Raw genomic sequence first — 7,057 nt, forward strand, 5'->3', positions numbered from 1 at the left:
CACACACACAGGGGAAGACACACACACAGTGGGAGACACACACAGGGAGACACACACACAGGGGGACACACACACACACACAAGGGGAGACACACACAAGGGGAGGCACACACACAGGGGACACACTCTCTCAAACAGGGGGACACACAAAAGATGGAAAATACCAGCAGTTGACACTGCAATTTACAATGTGAATAAAGACCTAACTTGTCCAGTAGACAATGCACCGATTCTTAAGGATCCAACAGATAAGGAGTTGAAATCCCTGTTAAGATCTACTTTTTCCATGGCAGGTGAAACTACTTAGTCTGCAGTCGCTGCAATAAGCGTCTGTCAATCCCTAAAGGACCAATTTAAACAGGCCCTTAGAGAGCTTCCTGCACAACAAGCCAGAGATTTGGCTGAACTACCAAAAGCATTATGCTTTGCCATATATGCTATTAAAGATTCTATTCACCAGGCGTCATGTCTTATGCTTGTGCATATGCGTAGAATCCCGTGGTTAAAAAATTTGGTCAGCTGAAGCATCATGTAAAGACCTTGTAACTGGGCTCCTTTTCATGGGGAGTGACTATTTGGAGAAAACTTGGATAAATATATCCAAACAATTTCTAATGGGAAAAGTACTCTTTTGCCAGTCAAAAGAAAGTATAAACGCCCTTCATTTAAAAGGGCTCTTTCCCCCTATGCCAGGGGCTTCCGCCTCTAGGCAGAGGTGGCGGCCTCCACCGTCACACTCTAGAGGAAAATCCCAAAGTCAGACCCAGGCTTTAAAAGAAGTCCTGGGGTCGGAAACCTGCAAAGCAGAATCATAAAGCCTCATCGTGAAGAGGCAACACCCCTCACCAAAGTGGGGGGGAAGACTTCTACAGTTTCCAGAATTCTGGAAAGCAAGAAATTCTGGACAGATGGGTCATCTCCACTGTAACGATGAGGTACAAGCTGGAATTTTGGCACTTTCTACCGTCTTGCTTCCTGAGGTCAAGCACTAGACCAATTAATATCTCAAAGGGTGATCATACAGATCCCCCAAAAAGGAGCAAGGCTTGGGGTTTTATTCAAACCTTTTTACAGTACCGAAACCAAAGGGACATGTCAGACCCATTCTAGATTTAAAAAATCTAAAGCCGTTCCTAAAGATACATGCCTTTCGCATGGAGACTATCAGGTCAGTAGTTTATATCCTAGGAGGAGAGCTTCTGGTATCAATCGACATCAGGGATACATATCTGCATGTCCCTATATTTCCCACTCATCAAGAGTTCTGCGGTTTGAGTTGGAACAGCAGCATTTCCAGTTCGTAGCCCTACCCTTTGGGCTAGCCACAGCACCCCAGGTGTTCACTAAAGTGCTGGGTCCACCTCTAGCCAGATTAAGGGCACATGGCATAAGTCGTAGCATACCTAGACAATCTGTTACTAATCAGTTGGCTCATTTGGAGCAAAGCATACGCACTACAACCATCTGAAGAGTTCGGATTCTAAACCTAGAGAAATCTTCCTTAATACTGCTAAAAAAGCTGGAGTACTTGGGTCTGATCGTAGACAGAGCCCACGAAAAAGGTGCTCTTGCCTCGGGCAAAGATCAACTCCATAAGAGTTGATGCGGATGGTCAGGTCAAATGGCCTAATCTCGGAGGCTAAGCAGGGTCAGGCCTGGTTAGTACCTGGATGGGAGACTGCCTGGGAATACCATGTGGCATAGGCTTCTTTTTTTTTTGCCGTTGACTTGTTATTTTCCCTTGTTTACCAAGGTGACAATCTTGGTGTTTGTCAAGAGAGTTGAGGGTGCCCAAAGCAATTGCCTATGGGCACATCACCCTGAAAGCACCCTATCTTGTCCGATCTCGGAGGTTATGCAGGGTCGGGCCTGGTTAGTACCTGGATGGGAGACCACCTGGGAGTACCAGGTGCCGTAGGTTTATTTTTTTAAATTTTTTTGGTGTTGACTTGTTTTTTTCCCTTGTTTCCCAAGGTGACAATCTTGGCATTTGTCAAGAGGGTTGAGGGTGCCCAAAGAGATTGTCTACGGCACATCACCCTACTACTCTGAGAAGTAAGGGCGGGCTGGGTTAGTACGCAGATGGGAGACCGCCTGGGAATACTAGGTGCTGTAGGTTTCTTTTCTTTTTTTCTCTTTTTACCCATGGATACCATCTTGGCATTTGTCAAGAGGGTTGAAGTTGCATAAAGAGCTTGCCTACGGCCACATCACCCTGAAAGCGAACCATCTCATCTGATCTCGGAGACTAAGCAGTGGCGGGCCTGGTTAGTACTTGGATGGGAGACCGCCTGGGAATATCAGGTGCTATAGGCTTCTTTTTTTTTCTTTTTGGCATTGACTTGTTTTTTTCCCTTGTTTCTCAAGGTGACCATCTTGGCGTTTGTCAAAAAGGGTTGAGGATACCCAAAGGGATTGCCTACAGCCATATCACCGTGAAAGCGCCCAATCTCATCTGATCTCGGAGACTAAGCATGGTCGGGCCTAGTGGCCATCTTTGCATTTGTCAAGAGGGATGAGGGTGCCCATAGAGATTGCCCATGGGTAGGGTCGGGCCTGGTAAGTACCTGGATGGGAGACCACCTAGGAATAGGCTTCCTTTTTTTTTTCATTTGGGGCGTTGACTTGTTTTTTCCCTTGTTTCCCAAAGTGTATTTTGGCATTTGTCAAGGGGGTTGACGGTGCCCAAAAAGATTGGCTACGGCCACATCACCTTGAAAGCGCCCCATCTTGTCTCACCTCGGAGGCTAAGCAGGGGCTGAGCCTGGTTAATACCTGGATGGCCAGGTGCCGTAGGCTTATTTATTTTTTTGCGTTTACTTGTTTTTTTCCCTTGTTTCCCAAGGTGACTATATTGGCGTTTGTCAAGATGGTTGAGGGTGTCCGAAGAAATTGCCTATGGCCACATTGCCCTGAAAGTGACTAATCTCGGAGGCTAAGCATGATCAGGCCTGGTTAGTACCTGGATGAGAGACTGCCTGGGAATACAAGGTGCCATAGGCTTCTCTTTTTTTCTTTTTTGGGCTTTTTTTTCAAGAGGGTTCAGGGTGCCCAAAGCGATTGCCTACAGCCACATCTCCCTGAAAGCAACTGATCTCATCTGATCTCGGATGCTTAGCAGGGTTGGGCCTGGTTAGAACCTGGATGGAAGACCCCCTAGGAATACCAAGTGCTGTAGGTTTCTTTTTTTTTGTTGACTTGTTTTTTTTCCCTTGTTTCCCAAGGTGACCATCTTGGCGTTTGTCAAGAGGGTTGAGGGTGCCGCAAGAGATTGCCTATGGCTACATCACCCTGAAAGCTCCTGATCTTGTCTGATCCCGGAGGTTGAGCAGCATTTGGCCTGGTTAGTAACAAATGGGAGACCTCCTGGGAATACCCAGTGCCACGGGCTTCTTTTTTTCTTTTTTTTTTGGCGTTGACTTGTTTTCTCCCTTGTTTCCCAAGGTGATTATCTTGGCGTTTGTCAAGACGGTTGAGGGCGCCCAAAGAAATTTCCTATGGCCAAAACAGTTTGAAAGCGACCAATCTCGTCTAATCTCAGAGGATAAGCAGGGTCAGGCCTGGTTAGTACCTGGATGGGAGACTGCCTGGGAATACCAGGTGGCATAGACTTTTTTTTTTTTTGGGTGTTGACTTGTTATTTTCCCTTGTTTACTAAGGTGACCATCTTTGCGTTTTTTATGAGGGTTGAGAGTGCCCAAAGCAATTGAATACGGCCATATCTCCCTGAAAGCAACAAATCTCATCTGATCTCGGAGGCTTAGCAGGGTCGGGCCTGGTTAGAACCTGGATGGGAGACCCCCTGGGAATACCAGGTGCCGTAGGCTTTTTTTTTTATATGTTGTTGGCGTTGAAGACCTGTTTTAATTTTTTTGCTTGTTTGCAGAGGTGACCATCTTGCCGTTTGTCAAGAGGGTTTAGAGTGGCCAGCACGATGGTCTACGGCTACATCACCCTGAATGCGCCTGATCTCATCTGATCTCGGATGTTAAGCAGGGTCGGGCCTGGTTAGTACCTGGATGGGAGACTGCCTGGGAATACCAGGTGGCATAGACTTTTTTTTTTTTTTTTTTTTTTTGGGAGTTGACTTGTTAATTTCCCTTGTTTACCAAGGTGACCATCTTGGGATTTTTCAAGAGGGTTGAGAGTCCCCAAAGCGATTGCCTACGGCCACATCTCCCTGAAAGCAACCAATCTCATCTGATCTTGGAGGCTTAGCAGAGTTGGGGCTGGTTAAAACCTGGATGGGAGACCCCCTGGGAATACCAAGTGCCGTAGGTTTCTTTTTTTTTTTTTTTTATGTTGACTTGTTTTTTTTCCCCTTGTTTCCTAAGGTGACCATCTTGGCGTTTGTCAAAAGGGTTGAGGGTGCCGAAAGAGATTGCCTATGGCCATATCACCGTGAAAGCGCCCAATCTCGTCTGATCTCGGAGGCTAAGCAGGGTCGGGCTTAGTGACCATCTTTGCATTTGTCAAGAGGGATGAGGGTGCCCAAAGAGATTGCCTATGGGCAGGGTAGGGCCTGGTTAGTACCTGAATGGGAAACCGCCTGGTAATACAAGGTGATGTAGGCTTCTTTTTTTGGGGGGGGGGGGGGGGGGGGGGGCGTTGACTTATTTTTTTCCCTTGTTTCCCAAGGTTATTATCTTGGCGTTTGTCAAGACGATTGAGGGCACCCAAAGAGATTTCCTATGGCCACATCACCTTGAAAGCGACCAATCTTGTCTAATCTCGGAGGCTAAGCAGGCTTAGGCCTGGTTAGTACCTGGATGGGAGACTGCCTGGGAATACCAGGTAGCATAGGCTTCTTTTATTTTTTTTTGGCGTTGACTTATTTTTCCTTGTTTTCCATGGTGACTATCTTGGCATTTGTGAAGGAGGTTTAGGGTGCCCAAAGAGATTGTCTTTGGCCTCATCACCCTGAAAGCTCAAAATCTCGTCTTATCTTGGAGGCTAAGCAGGTTCGGGCCTGATTAGCATCTGGAGGGGAGACCGCCTGGGAATACCAGGAGCTGCAGTCTTCTTTTTTTTTTTTTTGCGTCGACTTGTTTTTTTCCCTTGTTTCCCAAGGTGACCATCTTGAGGTTTGTCAAGAGGGTTGACGGTGCCCAAAGAGATTGCCTATGGCCACATCACCCTCAAAGCCCTAATCTCGTCTGATCTCGGAGGCTAAACAGGGTCAGGCCTGGTCAGTACCTGGATGGGAGACCGCCTGAGAATAGCATGTGCCATAGGCATCTTTTTTTTTTTTTTTGCCGTTAACTTGTTTTGTTTTCCCTTGTTTGATGACCATCTTGGCGTTTGTCAAGAGGGTGGAGTGTGCCCAAAGAGATTGCCTACAGCCACATCACCCTGAAAGCACCTGATCTTGGAGGCTAAGCAGAGTCGGGCCTGGTTAGTACCTGCATTAGTTGACCTGTTTTGTATATCTGGTTTCCCAAGATGACCTTCTTGGCATTTCTCAAGAGGGTTTTGGGTGCCAGAAGAGATTGCCTATGGCCACTCCACTCTGAAAGCACCCGATCTCATCTGGTCTTGAAGACTAAGCAGAGATGGGCCTGCTTAGTACCTGGATGGGAGACTGCCTTTTTTTGTGGTTCCCCAAGGTGACCATCTTGGCATTTCTCAAGAGGGTATTCCCAGGCGGTCTCCCATCTAGGTACTAACCAGGCCCGTCCCTGCTTAGTATCAGATGCTTTCAGGGTGATGTTGCCATAGGCACTCACTTTTGGCACCCTCAACCCTCTTGACAAACACCAAGATGGTCACCTTGGGAAACAAGGGAAAAAAAGAAGTCAACCATGCCATATTAGCACCTCAAGAAATGAGATAGGCAGTCATAAACTAAAAGATGCGTAAATTCCAGAAAATGTACCATCGTTTTCAGACGCTATAACATTTGCGCAAACCAATAAATATACACTTATTAACATTACCAAAGACATGTGGCTGAATACATTTTGACCTAAAAGTATGAATAAAATTGAGTTTATTGGATTTTTCTTATAACAAAAAGCAGAAAATATAATTTTCTTTCAATATTTTTTAGATTTTTCCGTTTATATCGCAAAAAAAAAAAAAAAAAAAAAAATTGCAGAGGCAATCAAATACCTTAAAAAAAAAAAACCTCTCTATTTGTGGGGAAAAAAGGATGAACTACGTGACCCACACTGACCTACCTGACACACGCTGACCTACCTGACATACATACACTGACCTACCTGACACACACTGACCTGGTCCCTGACATACAAACTCTGATTGACCTACCTGACCAGGAGGAGATAGACTTCATGTGTTCAGGTACTACAGCAGCAGCTCATCCGTGGTGCTGGTGTGCAAGGAAGCCAGAGGAGAAGAGGAGAGCCGCCCGTCCAAGTGGGTATTGATGTGGTGCGGCCGCCACATTGTCATTTCTGCCTTCTTCCTGCTCCAGCACAGCAAGCTGGGAGAGGACTAAGATTGCAGGAGTGTAGGCTAAGGGAGCTGCTGCGAATGCTGCTCAGGGTGGCGGCGTCATCCCTTTCTCTCCCTCCTGGGCTCTACACTCCACGCTACCATAACAGCTGCGGGACAATCCAGACCAGAAGTCGTAGGCCAGGCCCCACGAGCACTAGCGCGGAGGAGGAGGAAGTGCAATCCTCCTCTGCTTTGAATGTTGGGCAGTGTGGGCACAGTGGGCAGTGACGTTAATGGTTGCTAGCCGCCAGGCGGCTATAGCAATCAGTGACCAAGAGTAAAGTCGGGTGGAAGCGGGGTAGAGCTAAAGCTGGAGCTGGAGCCAACCATGGCTCAGTCTGCCCCTGTTCCCTGCATTCTGGACCGAGACTCTGGGCTACTGGTCCCAGACTACGGCCACCCCCTAAAGATGCCTCTGTTTGTTCCCAAAGTAGGGACGTACATCAGAGTGCAATGGTCGGCAAGTGGTTAAAGCGACGCAGTGCCGAATCGCAAAAAGTGCTCTGGTCTTTGGCCAGCCAAATGGTCCTGCGCTGAAGTGATTAAATGCCCACTCTCACACAGGGGGACACTCTCACACACATACAGGGACACTCAC

General features: G+C 47.2%; 6 pseudogenes; all 6 read left to right on the forward strand.

The window, feature by feature from the left end:
- Positions 1 to 1,802: 1,802 nt before the first annotated feature.
- On the forward strand, positions 1,803 to 1,921 carry LOC143932321 (5S ribosomal RNA; annotated as a pseudogene).
- A 276-nt stretch (positions 1,922 to 2,197) lies between these two features.
- On the forward strand, positions 2,198 to 2,316 carry LOC143931749 (5S ribosomal RNA; annotated as a pseudogene).
- A 746-nt stretch (positions 2,317 to 3,062) lies between these two features.
- On the forward strand, positions 3,063 to 3,181 carry LOC143931375 (5S ribosomal RNA; annotated as a pseudogene).
- A 527-nt stretch (positions 3,182 to 3,708) lies between these two features.
- LOC143931244 (5S ribosomal RNA) lies at positions 3,709 to 3,827 on the forward strand (annotated as a pseudogene).
- Positions 3,828 to 3,937: 110 nt separating this feature from the next.
- LOC143932686 (5S ribosomal RNA) lies at positions 3,938 to 4,056 on the forward strand (annotated as a pseudogene).
- A 106-nt stretch (positions 4,057 to 4,162) lies between these two features.
- On the forward strand, positions 4,163 to 4,281 carry LOC143932170 (5S ribosomal RNA; annotated as a pseudogene).
- Positions 4,282 to 7,057: the final 2,776 nt, after the last annotated feature.

Source organism: Lithobates pipiens, unplaced genomic scaffold (assembly GCF_037356315.1).
Source record: "Lithobates pipiens isolate NorthernLeopardFrog02 unplaced genomic scaffold, aLitPip1_a1.2 Scaffold_25, whole genome shotgun sequence".
NCBI classification, from domain to species: Eukaryota; Metazoa; Chordata; class Amphibia; order Anura; family Ranidae; genus Lithobates; species Lithobates pipiens.